The sequence below is a fragment of the Strongylocentrotus purpuratus genome, unplaced genomic scaffold (assembly GCF_000002235.5).
Source record: "Strongylocentrotus purpuratus isolate Spur 01 unplaced genomic scaffold, Spur_5.0 spur5_scaffold_7, whole genome shotgun sequence".
Lineage (NCBI taxonomy): Eukaryota > Metazoa > Echinodermata > Echinoidea > Camarodonta > Strongylocentrotidae > Strongylocentrotus > Strongylocentrotus purpuratus.
The window spans coordinates 3680317-3695223 of record NW_022145613.1 but is presented as its reverse complement, the minus strand read 5'-3'; the positions used below and the strand labels follow the sequence as shown (position 1 = coordinate 3695223).

The 14907-nt window shown below is 36.4% G+C and overlaps 1 long non-coding RNA gene across 1 annotated transcript; it reads right to left on the bottom strand.

Annotated features, from left to right (window-relative positions):
* Positions 1-4665: 4665 nt before the first annotated feature.
* On the bottom strand, positions 4666-6147 carry LOC115919718. Its single transcript, XR_004061972.1, has 3 exons — positions 6067-6147; positions 5481-5624; positions 4666-4946 (listed from the first exon to the last, which is right to left on the bottom strand). It is a non-coding gene; the product is annotated as an uncharacterized LOC115919718 (long non-coding RNA).
* Positions 6148-14907: the final 8760 nt, after the last annotated feature.

The window sequence follows — 14907 nt, the reverse complement described above, 5'->3', positions numbered from 1 at the left end:
ATTCAATATAATCTGCTTCATGGAGCAATATATACTAAAGAACATTTATTGATATTCGGCTTTGTTGAAGCATAATTGAAACATAATTATTTACACTTGTTCTGGGAGTGTGTACATGTTCAAAGGTTATGGCAGAATGTAATAGCTAAGTTTGAGCTAAGGGAATTAAGGTCAATCGACTGGGTATACATTTAGGGTTGTCCGGTAATACCCCACGAATAAAGATATTTAATACAATTATTTTGCAATGAAATATCGGATATATAGATTCAGGGAAAATCCGTAATATTGTCTTTGGTTGATTTTAAAAAAAACTGTTGGAATTTAGTGAAGAAGAAAATAATATTGCAGGGAGGGGAGGGAAATGAGCCATACATTTACAGAAGTGGGAACATGTGAAGTTTTCATGAACTTTTTACAATGGATTATTGAAGCCTCGTTTTCTTTCTTTATTAATTCTTTTAATCATTATTATTCTGTCGCTCCAATGTTGGCTATTCTGCTAGGAATAGTGTGTGGTATGTGTGTGGAAGTGTGGTCGGTTGGTAGGCATGTTTGTATGTGTGCGTGTCGTGTTTGGCATGGTGGTGGTGGGGGAGGGTTGTAGTAGTGTGTTTGGTTGGATGTGGCTATTTGTTTTATTTTACAACTGATCTCATTTTCTTTTCATTAATCGTACAATCTATGTATTGATGATGTATTGAATTATGTCGAGATGAAAAACAATGTTTTTTCTAAGGATGATTTGTATTTTGGGGGAATCAATAACAACAAAAATATGGATTTTGTTGTTGTTGTTGCTGAGTGTGTGTGTGTGTGTGTGTGTGCGTGCACTTGTAATGACCGTCAATCGGGGAGGTTCATATGAATACACAACTTCCAACTGTGGAGACACAGCAAACCGTGGAGCTCCACAGTTGCAGAATCATTAAAACGAGATTTAAATCAGCTTTGGGACATCCCAGTAGTACCCCATCAACGTTCGGCTGCGATTTAACTCCATCCCCGGTTGCGAATTTTTTTTCCGTACTCGAGAGGGCAAATACCCCATGTGCGCATGCGCGTGGACTTGTGATTTCTCTGCTACTTCCCATACGAAATGTACATGTATTCGCATCTACTGTGCACGATTCGCGTTCTACGAGTAAACGATGGCATAGTAGTCTTCAAACACAGACTCTGATTTGCCAGTTTGACAAAACAATTACGCATATATCGTGCGTAGCAATAGTACTAGTATTCAAGTCTGAGTAGTTGTATGATTCAGACATTTTAGTGCTTACAGAAATGCATCCCAAATTGAATAGCATGGTATAGTAGTCTGCAAGCACAGACGCTAATCGGACAGTTTGACAACATAGTGTCTTGAGTAGTGCTTTATATTCAAATATGTGTAGTTTTATGATTCAGACCCTACTGGTGCGTGACACAATACATAGGCCTACCATGGGGTCTGGAATCATTAAACTACACAAACTTGCATAAAATCACTACTCATCAATACACAATATATTATTATGTCCTTGCAGACTACTATACTACACTCTACACATTGAGATGCATTTCTAACGCACGCACCAGTAGGGTCTGAATCATACATCTACGCAGACTTGAATAAAGTACTTCTCAGCACACTACTAGTATGTTGTCAAACTGTCAGATTAGCGTCTGTGCTTGCAGACTACTATACCATTCTATACAAGTTGGCGACTTGAATAAAGTACTTCTCAGCACACTACTAGTATGTTGTCAAACTGTCAGATTAGCGTCTGTGCTTGCAGACTACTATACCATTCTATACAAGTTGCAATGTATTTCCATATGCACTACTGGGTCTGAATCATACAACTACACAGACTTGAATAAGCACATCGCGACACATACGCATATTGATTTGTCAAACTGGCAAATCAGAGTCTGTGTTTGAAGACTACTATGCCATCGTTTACTCGTAGAACGCGAATCGTGCACAGTACATGCGAATACATGTACATTTCGTATGGGAAGTAGCAGAGAAATCATAAGTCCACGCGCATGCGCACATGGGATTTTTGCTCTCTCGAGTACGGAAAAAAAATTCGCTCCCCGGTTTGCGTCTTATTTTTTCGTACCACGGCGAGCCCGGATTCCTGTTTTATCATGAATATTCATTAGGCAGGGCCGGGGAAAGTCTCGATTCTCTTGAATATTCATGTATGATCGAGGCATGCGCAGCATCGAATATCGTGTGTAACAAGTACGTTGGATTAATGGCAGGCCTATAATATGACATAGAAAAGCAATGTCATGGTCATTTAGATAATACAGTCATAAATGCTGTGTTTAATTACTAGTAAATGCCAAAATGTCAGTACCGGTAGACAAGATATATAGCATATATTTCAAGTAAGAGTCTTGATAGGCAATTTGTGAGTAGCCTAGGCCTACTTTTCTGAGATTAATGGGAGTCTAGTTCTTGTCATGAATTGGTAAATAATCAGTTCTAGGTTTGCTTTTTAAATATTACAAGCAGAGGTTGCATTATGGTATTGAATATGTGATACAGTATTATAAACTGTATAAAATAGATAACAAGAATAGGCCTACATACAGACATTTATCAAAAATAAAATACTTGTGTATTGCACTTAAATTATTTCTATGATCAATGCTCACTTAACTGCATAAGGAAGAAAAGGAAGAAAGAAAAATGGGATTAGAAAGAAGAATAACAAAGTTAAAAAGTAAAATATATATAAATAATAAATGAATGGAAGAAATAAAGAATACGGAATAGATACCAAGGAAGAAAGAAATAAATTGCAAGAAAATTGAAATGAAAAGAAGACAAAAGAAAAAGGGAAAGGAGCAAGATAATATTGATACCATATCTTCAATCTTGTTTTCTTTTATCTTGCCTCTTGTTTTTGTTTAGGCCTAGCTACCATTTTTTCCTTTCCTTTCTCTTTTTCTCTTAAAAGTTCTCTTTGGTTTCTTTCTAAAATAATGAGGGAAGGGGGGGGGGGGTGGGGGACTCGATGATAATTCATCATTTTAAGGTTTACAATGTGAAGTCCACGAGTTATATGCACCCACTGAAGAAAATCCATGTACAGGGTTGCTGCAGGAACCCCAGCACCCACAGATCCCACGCATGATGAGACAAACTCGAGAGAAAACTACACATTCTTTCACATACATTGAAGAAAAAAAAAGAAGAAAAAAAATCCAAGATCGGTCGAACTCTTTTTGACCCCTCCCCAGGACGTCGATCAATTACATGTATGTGCCCCCCCCCCCCAAACTCTGGCTACAGCCCTGGCGATAATTACCCACTATTCAAATCTGACAGGTGCCCCTTTTTCTTCAACAAATGCCCCTTTAACTTCATAATAAGTGCCACTGTTCCATTTTCATAAGTGCCCCTTGTGATATCTGATAAAAGCCCTTTCATTTTTTTTTTTACTTTGACACGCGTCCCCTTAAACTTTCTAACAAGTGCCCTTTTACCTTTTGATATGTGCCCCTTTCCCTGTTTAATAGGAGCCCCAACCCCAACCCTTTCTCATAAATGCCCCTTTGACACATGCCCCCTTTTCCTTTTTTTATAATTCCCCTTTTCTCTCTTTCTCTGTCTTTCGAAAACTATCTTCTGCAAGGTTTGTTCTCTTGACTGAGCAACCTGGTGCAATTCCTTTCTGTCTCACTTTCAGTCGTACTTGTTGCCACTCATTTGCATTCACTCGTTATCAACTACCATCAACCATTCCATATTCACTCCATTACTGTCCACATTTCAATTTCATTCTCTTCACTCTCCCTTTTTGCAGCCTTTCCAGGAGCTTTGCTAGAAGTAGAACATTTTTAATGTAGAGGCCAGAGAAACCGGAAAGTATGTTAATCATTTTATTCAAATATCTAACTTGAAAAAAAGGAAAGTGAAACATTGTTTAATTACAATATATTGACATAATTTTGTTAAAGAAAAAATTTGAATTTAACACTGGAAATTTGTAATTGGTTTGCCAGCCCCCCCCCCCCCCAAAAAAAAAAAACACACTCAAAACACAACAGTGGTACCAGGGTTTTTGTTAGGAGGCCCATGTACTGTATAATTTTTATTCTTAAGAATAGTTTTCTCTTTTTTATTAATTTGACATTGGCATACAGTAAATTTCACCAGGAACCCCCCCCCCCCCCTCCCGACACTGCCATTACTTCTACCAACAGTAATGCTATAATTCAAAATTTCACTTTCTAAATCCTTCTAATATAAACATATAATCATATTTGTACAGAGGATAAGATAAGAGGATAGCAAGCCCCCCCCCCCCCCACTCCCTGTTTTCTTTAGTTGGGAAGCATCGAAACATGATTCTATAAAAGCTACAAGTTTGGATACGAAAGGCAATGAGGATTAGCAGTTTCCATATTTAATGCATTTAGAGTGTTGTCTTTCAAACCTTCTTACATACAATACTTGAAGTAGCAATAATTTCATAATCTACAAAACTTCCCATACAGAAGTCCATAGAGGTAAATGAATTTTAACATGTATAATTATAATCAAAATATCATTGATTAATTCAATCTTTGATATAGACTGATAGACCTTTATCAATCAAATTTGAAGGAGAATCTTTCTGCCCAGTCCTCAGTTTCATCCTATAAGATGGTAGTTGACATTGTTAGAATTTTAATGTTCATTCGTTGAGGATTAGTTATCTTTAATTATTTGAAAGTCGACAAGATGATAAACTTCACTAGCTTTATTGAATGTAGTATTCTACAAACATATAATACAAATAACAAATAAATATCATGTAAATATTCCAGTTTAAACCCATCTCTATTGTCCTTTTTCATTATATGAGGGTGGCATCTTTAAGACGTAGTCTCGTGTAGATATCTTCTGCATCCATCACTAAAGTTGTAGCCTAGTTTTCAGAAAAAAATATAACCCAAGTCTGTTGAATGGAAAAATGAAATAAGATATAAAAAAATCAACAATGACTAATAACATACACCCTGATACCTGCTCAGAAAAAGGAAGGACTGAAATTCACTTGGGGTTCTAGTGGGCAAACCTAAACTATTTTTTGTACAAGACTAGTTTAAATACTGACCGCATCTTAAATTATTACTGATGATCCCATTAAGACGATAGGCCTGCTGGAGCTCGGATCAGACAAGGTATGAAATAAGTAATACAATGTAATACAACTCGTGCTCATACCGGTAATTGAATAATACTCGGTTAAGTATGGGACATAAAATGACCAAACAACTTTGACCAGAGAATGTACTGGAAATAATGCTACTGAAACATACGTAATGTAGACTTATATTTCATCTATATTGACATTTAATTTTTAATCTAAATTACAATTGTGATATTAAGTCAATTATTCTTTTACAAGTCAACTGACAATGAAAAATATCTGTTTTAGATCTATAATTTTCTCCATGACATTTGTTCCACAAAAATTTATTGGGGGTACCTTCATGTATAATAGCACACTTGCTGGTATGAAGTGTAGTAGGCCCGCATCTCTAGATATGATCCCGTCAACATCTGTTCTTTGTTCCTCTCCTGAGTTTGCAAACCAGAATGCCTTCATCATCCACTGTAGAGAGGCATCATCCTACATGAGAGAAAACAAAGTAGGTACATGTACTTCAATTAAAAACTGATACTGATGGATACATATCAACCATAATACATCCTATAAACAGACTTTTATCAATCTTATTTTGTGTTCTTCTTCATCTTCATTGCTCAAGAAGTGAAAGTACCCCTTACAAAAAAAAAAAAATGAGGGGTCCTGTGTATACCCTACATGTAGTGCTTACAATGTGCATTTGATATGGCTCTTCTAAACACAGGACCTCCTGTAAATAAGGACAAATTTTCCTTTGTAAACATAGAAAGAAAAGACATCAATATTTGAATACTAGGTGCAGAACTAGAATAAAATATACCCTCCACTATATATGCTTGCAATGTCAACTTAGTTCCATTTCCTTTTGAGTGAATTAATAGGTGGTCGTTTAATATGTGTGTGCTAAATAACCTGATAACTGTACCTGCATGGGACTTTCTGCTTCATCTTGCAAATATAAGAGATGTTGTAATGTCCTCCTTCCAGCTCTTCAGTTTCAAGCTTTTGGAACAAAAAGAAGAAGAAAATCAATACGACAATCAAGGCATCCCTTTCTCCTTAACAAAATAAAATAGATCTAGCATAATTCAAATTAATAGATATTTTTATGTCATGGTTGGCCTTAATTTTAATATGGTGTGGAAATCAACATTCCTATGTAATGAACCACAGTACAAAGTAAAACTAAATGGAAGATTTAACTTGTGCATCAAACAGTGGTTTCTATGGCCTATGAACACGAAGCAGTACTAAGTAGAATTAGTTTATTATAACAAGAAGAGGTGGACTACATACCATATAAGCAGAGGCGGCGCTCCGAGAGGGGGGGGGGGGCAGAGTGCCCTCCCATTAGGTCAAGTACCCTAAAAGTGCCCCTTTTTGCATAGGAAAAGTGCCCCTTTTTACATAGGAAAGTGCCCCTTTTACTCTGACAAGTGCCCCTATTAAGTTTTTAAAGTGCCCCTTCCCCTTTTAATAACTACCCCTTTTAACTTGGATAAGCGCACCTTATATCTTCACATGTGCTCCCTTTCATTTTTAATAAGTGCCCCTTTTTCTTATAAGTGCTTCCATTTAAAAATAGGCCCTTTCCCTTCTCATAAATGCCCCTTTTCATCTATGAAAATAGTTCCTTTTCATTCTCTTAAGTGCCCCTTTTCATCTCTTGTAAATGACCCTATTCACTTCTGAGAGATACTTGTTTTACTTTGACAAGCACCCCTTCCCCTCCTAGTCAGTACTCTTTTCATCTCTTATAAATGCCCCTTTTATTTTGACACGTCCTCCTTTTCCTTCCTATATAATGCCTTTTTTCCTTATAAGCACCCTTACCCCTTTTCGTCTTTGATAAGTGCCCCGTTTATTTAAACATGTGCCACTTTTTCTTTTTAATAAGAGCCACTTCCCCTTCTCATTACCCTTTTAACAATGATATGTACCCTATTTCCTTTCTTATAAAGAACCTATCCCTTTTTCATAAATGCCCCTTTTCACTGCTTATAAATGCCCCCTATCAAAATCTGATGGGTGCCTCTTTTCCGTCGACAAATGCCCATGTTCTTATCATCCCTGGTGCATGCCTCTTTGTTTAGGTGTAAGAAGTGCCCCATTTTCACCTCTGATAATTAGCCTTTGTACTTTGACACATGCTTCTTTTTTTTTCTGATAAGTGTCTTAACCCTTTCGATAAGTGTCCCCTTTTCCTCTCATCATTAAACGTGTCCCTAATTTCAAGCGACTAAAAGCAATTTCCCACAAAGCTCGCTCGCTACGCTTGCCCATAGTTATAGATGTTATAATTATGTAACTTATCACAGATCTATTCAGTCTTCCGTTATGAGATTGTGCTTATATAACCCCATCAGGATTGGGTTTTCCTCTTTATAAGATGTAATTTTTCGCACTGCAAGCCAAAAACTGCAAAGTATGATACTTAAGCAATATCTTAAATGCTGTATTAAGAGAAACAAATATTGAAATCATCCCTGATAATGTAATCACAAAATAGGGATATATACCAATGTCAAAAAAATGGTATATTTTCCCTCTGAAGGTGCCCTTTTTTCAAGAAAGTTTTTTTGTTGGTGCCCCCCCCCCCCCACTTTGGAAGTTGCTCCGCCGCCTCTGCGTATAAGTAAACATAATTGTCGACTACCCTAGGGGTCTTCTCTTATACAACGTCCAACAAAAAATAGATTTATCAAATGAACTGCACACTTTGGAGAAGAAAAAATCTTTAATATAGGTCTAGATCTAGAAAAGTTATGACAACTTGACAAGCACACTGGACACACACAACATCTGAACATTAAATAAATGAATCCTAGGTCTAGTTTGTTTGTTTTTGAATATTTTTATTAATAAGTTCCAGGTTTACGTCTAAATGAAATATGGTTTGGAGCCGTTTGATTATCCATGGTCACAAACAGTTTTGGTCTAAAAGTTGACACGCACCAATGATGCAACTGAGCGAACGGATAGCACTTAGTCTTAGTAATACTAGTATAGCCAACAGAGTCGACATCTACTAAAGATATAAACAAGAATTAACCCTCTTGGATTATTAAAGAAATCATACTTCATATTTTATTTTAAGGTGTAACGTTAAATCTAGATTTAAATTCAATGGATGATTGGTGAATTAGATTCACGATGACGATCAAATTTGGAATAAAACCTGATCAGAAAGTTTTATTTATCTTGATGCAGATGAGCACCGAAATTCCCCAACGTGGGCCTGCCGGAACCCCGGGGCTCTAAAGGGTGACATGAAGGCAAACCGCAGTCAAACTACTTCACGACGATGAAAATCAAAGTGCAATTTCAAGAGAAATATTTTCCTAGCCTTTTCCCCACAAATCTGTTGAGAACAGTCTCAAAATGTAAAGAAATTACAGTAGATCACGAATTACAGCTTTTTCAAATTAATGACTAAATTCTCTTAATCTACTGATATTTCAATCAATTACTCACCCATATGCATTCTCCGTGAACTAAATCTTCTCACTTTGTGCGAGTATAGCGCGCGTCGTGCATTCCCACCTCGATATGAATATTTAAGAGAATCGAGACTATCCCCGACCCTGCCTAATGAATATTCATGATAAAACAGGAATCCGGCCTCGCCGTGGTACGAAAAAATAAGACGCCCCCGGTTTCCCACTTTGGAGTCATAGCTTGCAGCCTGAATATGTGTATTATTTTCCGATCTCAAGAATAATATCAAGTGAAGAGCGCCAGCATGAGGATACACACTGCACAGTCTGTATCTTATTAGATGCAGCGCATGCGCAGTGCTGGTGCAGTGCACCTTGCGACGTGCCTGTTAACGTATATTATGGACATGTCATGGCGGGATTAGTACAGCCACAACTGGCAAAAGTAAGTAGAACTAGTCTAGATCTAGAAAGTTTACTTTCATTTTTAATCCAGTCTAGGCCCATTAATATTCTATCAACTTTTTAAAGAATTCCTTAGGCCTATAGATCTAGTTCTATTCATGATATTGGGTACAAAAAAACTCATAGTCCCATAGGCCTACATGTAGATCTAATCTAACTTAGATCTAAGTAAGATGTAGATCTAGGCCTAACGTTAGGCCTAGACCTAGACTAGTACTACTAGTCTAGGCTACTAGTAGTAGTAGATCTAGGTCTAGTATAAGTTCTTCTTAGGCCTAACTTTAGAGTTAAACTAAAGGAATATCTAGTAACGTTAGATTCGAAGGTCTATTTCACATCAGCCAGATTTAGCCTAGATATCTATATCTAAATGTGTGCATGGGAAATGTGGAGCCATAGGTCTAGGCCTATCTGTATAACTCACATGGGCCAGGTGTGTATAAATGTGTGCATGGGAAATGTGGAGCCATAATAATCTGGGTCAGATGTGTATAAATGTGTGCACGGGAAATGTGGAGCCATAACTAGATATAGACCCTAGATCTACATGGGCAATATGTGTTTAAATGTGTGCATGGGAAATGTGGAGCCATATAGGATATATATTACACATGGGCCAGATGTGTATAAATGTGTGCATGGGAAATGTGGAGCCATATATATATATATATATATATATATATATTACATATGACCCAGATATGTATAAATGTGTGCATGGAAAATGTGGAGCCATGTTTAACTGAACTATTTAAGGTGGATTGAAGACGTATAAATGTGTGCATGGGAACTGTGGAGCCATTATACATGGGCCAGATTTGTATAACTGTGTGCATGGGAAATGTGGAGCCATATATATATATATATATATAATGGGCCAGACGTGTATAAATGTGTGCATGGGAAATGTGGAGCCATATCTATATATATATTACACATGACCCAGATATGTATAAATGTGTGCATGGAAAATGTGGAACCATGTTTATCTGAACTATTTAAGGTGGATTGAAGATGTATAAATGTGTGCATGGGAAATGTGGAGCCATATATATATATATTACACATGGGCCAGATGTGTATAAATGTGTCCATGGGAAATGTGGAGCCATATATATATTACACATGGGCCAGATGTATAAATGTGTGCATGGGAAATGTGGAGCCACATATATATATTACACATGGGCCAGATGTGTATAAATGTGTGCATGGGAAATGTGGAGCCATATATATATTACACATGGGCCAGATGTGTATAAATGTGTGCATGGGAAATGTGGAGCCATATATATATATTACACATGGGCCAGATGTGTATAAATGTGTGCATGGGAAATGTGGAGCCATATATATATATATATTATACATGGGCCAGATTTGTATAAATGTGTGCATGGGAAATGTGGAGCCATATCTATATATATTATACATGGGCCAGATGTGTATAAATGTGTGCATGGAAAATGTGGAGCCATATATATATATTACAAATGGGCCAGATGTGTATAAATGTGTGCATGGGAAATGTGGAGACATATATATATTACACATGGGCCAGATGTGTATAAATGTGTGCATGGGAAATGTGGAGCCATATATATATTACACATGGACCAGATGTATAAATGTGTGCATGGGAAATGTGGAGCCATATATATATTACACATGGGCCAGATGTGTATAAATGTGTGCATGGGAAATGTGGAGCCATATATATATTACACATGGGCCAGATGTGTATAAATGTGTGCATGGGAAATGTGGAGCCATATATATATATATATTACACATAGGCCAGATGTGTAAATGTGTGCATGGGAAATGTGGAGCCATATATATATATATATTATACATGGGCCAGATTTGTATAAATGTGTGCATGGGAAATGTGGAGCCATATCTATATATATTATACATGGGCCAGATGTGTATAAATGTGTGCATGGAAAATGTGGAGCCATATATATATATTACAAATGGGCCAGATGTGTATAAATGTGTGCATGGGAAATGTGGAGCCATATCTATATATATATTACACATGACCCAGATATGTATAAATTTATGCATGGGAAATGTGGAGCCATATATATATATATATTACACATGGGCCAGATGTCTATACATTTGTGCATGGGAAATGTGGAGCCATTTATATATTACATATAGGCCAGATGTGTATAAATGGGTGCATGGGAAATGTGGAGCCATGTTTATCTCAACTATTTAAGGTGGATTGAAGATGTATAAATGTGTGCATGGGAAATGTGGAGCCATATCTATATATATTACACATCAGCCAGATATGTATAAATGTGTGCATGGGAAATGTGGAGCCACATTTATTATTGCATATGGGCTAGATATGTATAAATGTGTGCATAGGAAATGTGGAGCAATCTATATCTATTGCAAATGAGTCAAATATGATAAGATGTGTGCATGGGAAATGTGGAGCCATGTATTTACATGACCCCCTTGATGTACATCATAATGGACGTGTTTCATAATACCTCATGATTTTAACAAATAATATAATAAAATTGAGCATGGATATGAGTAGCAATATTTTGGCAAATTCCAGTATGATAAGGGGGAGGATGTGGGGGGTGGGGGTGTAATATTTAGATATTTTCTTCCAGCTTGCTCACAGCTGTGTTTCTGCATAATATTACTAATATTTACTTGACCTGTTTCAGAATTCGGATTCTCAGAAGTCAAACCAGACAGACAGTTCCAGATATTTTTAGTGAAGTTGATCCTGAAGGATTTACAGTGAAACAGCTGCCTGACAAAGGTGAGTGAGGTTACATACATGTACATGTAGATTGTATTAATAGTGAAAATTCACTGTAGCATAGATATCTAACATTAATATGCTCAATAAAATATTGATTCAGAGCTAGACTATGCAAGGAACGCCTGGTATGGTTCTTTGATCACACCTCATCGCCTATTGTCTGAAAATCACCAGCTCTTTTCAGAGTAACTTTGATACCCTTCGCAGTTAAACAGGTCAACTTCTTTAGTAAAATCTATACCCTTTCTGTATATTTCATTAATTTCATGCAGTAGAATATTTGATATGCTTTCCCTCATATTTTTCTGTTTTTATAATCTTAATTCAACACTTAATTGCGTGAAGCAGTCTTCAATGGCAAAGTGTTGAAAATAGAATCAATTACCACTACTGCATTTTCGTCTACAAAATACTCAATAATCTAGCCCCTTATTTAGAATCTTTTGGTCATAATCGTCCAGTTTACTTTGTTACTTGTCATTCTACCTTAAATCCCTTATTTATCCTGAAACCAAAGACTGAATTTAAAAAACGTTCTTTTTCTTTCACTGCTCCAAGCATCTATAACAATCTACCGACTCATATTCGCACGGCAACTTCACTCCAAATGTTAAAAAACCAAATTAAGTCACTCCCTCTATCACTTTAATGCATGCACTGGTACCTAATGTTATATCATGACTTTTACCATAAGTTAGTTTTGTTTGTTTGTCTGTTTGCAGTTGTGTAGTCTATTTTTACGGCATGTGTATTTTTTAAAATATTTTTTTGGTCATTTTTCTTTGTATCAATAATATCTTAAATGTTTAATATTTAAGGCCTTCTGTTCATTTTGATCTAGTTTTTATTTTTTTAAAGCTTTTTTAAAAATGTTTTCTACAATGTATTCTATTTTTTTGTAAATATTTGTATGTACAGGGCTCTTTTGTAAAGCAGGAGGTATTAAACTTGATTTGGTTAAGTGTTTAAAGGTTAGACCTTGAAATGAATTTTAATGCCTCCTCATGGGGTTGAATGTCAAAATGTTTTTAGAAAATCTAGAGAAAACGTCATGTTCATCATGACATGCATGACATTGTAATTTAATATCTGCAGCATACTAATATTAAATACAATGTGTTGCTTACAAGTCTGCTTGATGGCAATGTGACCAAAAAGACACACAAATGTTATTTAAAACTCAACCAATTTTGAAAATAAGTGCCTTCTTACAAGTACGAGTCCGATATTTACTTATCACACCTGCATGAGCATTATCTTAAATGACAGACAAATATACTTGTAACATCATATTCACAATGTTCAAACTCGCATGATTGATCTCATGAAGATTATGTATTTCTTCAATCACAGGTAGAGCAGTCTTTACCACCAAAACGTTTGAAGAGGGAGAATTCCTTTTGTGGTACAGAGGAGATCTGGTAACCAGAGATGTGGGGGAACAAAGAGATGCAGACTGTGAAACTTGCTTCAGATACTTTTTCACATGGAAAGGGACGAAATGGTGGTAAGTCTACATACTATGACGACTTGATTTATTGAAAAGTATATTTTGTAATGATAGGTGTTGAAAACAAACCTAAGGGTATATGCTTATGACGTAGTCGTAAACATGTGGGTTGACAGGGCAACATATTTTCTACCAGTGGTTTTTGTTTTTTCCCTAGAGAAAGATCGAAAGCTAGTCATATCTGTCAAATTCTATTCCGTGCTTTTGAATAAACCCGTGGACTGACCACATACAGTACACATACATTTTTCTGCAGAAAGTATCAATACGGCAAGGACAGCATAGAACAAATATGCAACTTATATTCTTCTCTATCTATTCAAACCTGTTTTAGCTATCATACACAAAACACACAATCTTACCAATGACAATTATTCAACCTTGTCAGTCCAACAGATCATATTCCATTTTGGAGAGCATAAAATGAGAATATAAAACAATATTTGGTACAAATATTGGATATAAAAGAAAGGTGCATTACACTGAAAAGTCCATGTTTTTTTTTGTACACTCCACATTTCATCTTACAGATGAAACAGATTCGGAAATTTCTATGCAACTTGCAGCACCTCCCTCTCCCTCCAGTGAAGTTTTAAATGATGAAACAGATTCGGAAATTTCTACGCAGCTTGCACCACCTCCCTCTCCCTCCAGTGAAGTTTTAAATGATGCTGGTTCATCAGTTCCCTGCAATATGTCATCGGAAGACTCTTTTTCTACTCCCCCTTTCTTCTACACCTCATCTTCACTTCAGTCTGATATTACTTCATCTGTTCATTCATTACTTCCCCTAACACCTCCCCGCACCCCCCAATCAACCCCTCACACAACCCCTCCCTCAACCCCTCTCCTAACCCCTCTCCCAACCCCTCTCCCAACCCCTCCCTCAACCCCTCTCCTAACCCCTCGCTCATCAACTCCTCATTCAACTTCTTCATCTGCTTTGTCTCCTCCTCTCCCTTCCCATCCTCCTAATTCATTTCTTTCAATGTCTGTTGTCCAGCGTCATCCTCGCATTGTAGCTGCATTTCTCATTTCGCTACTCCTGCTTGTTGTCTTTATACATCTTCTGCTTTTAATTTCTGTTATCCTTCTTTGTTAAATGTTCATCATTCATTTTGTAATTTCCCAAATTTCCTCTTCTTTATAATCTGGGAAGATGATCTGAGATGGGCCAACATATGTCAAATGGTAAGATTTATTGAAAAATCATTTGAAAACTTGAGAACAAAAATCATACAGTTGGTAAACATAACCTTCATTGAGGATGTAGTTTTCAATGCACAATTCAAACCCTGCATTGGATTTCCTGCTTTCTTTGCTCATTCTAGAATAATATAACACTGCATACATGTTTGGTCCGTTTGATATGAATTCAGGTTTGTGCTAGTAGCCACTTTTTATATTGTATTCTTTATTTGCTTTTTGGAGCTACGTTCCACTTTTAAAGATTAGATAGATTATTTTCTTCTTTCCCCCCTCATTCTACACGTCTGTTCTTGTTTATCATAATGCTTTTTTTCCTTTTTCCCATGCTATTTTTTAATCTTT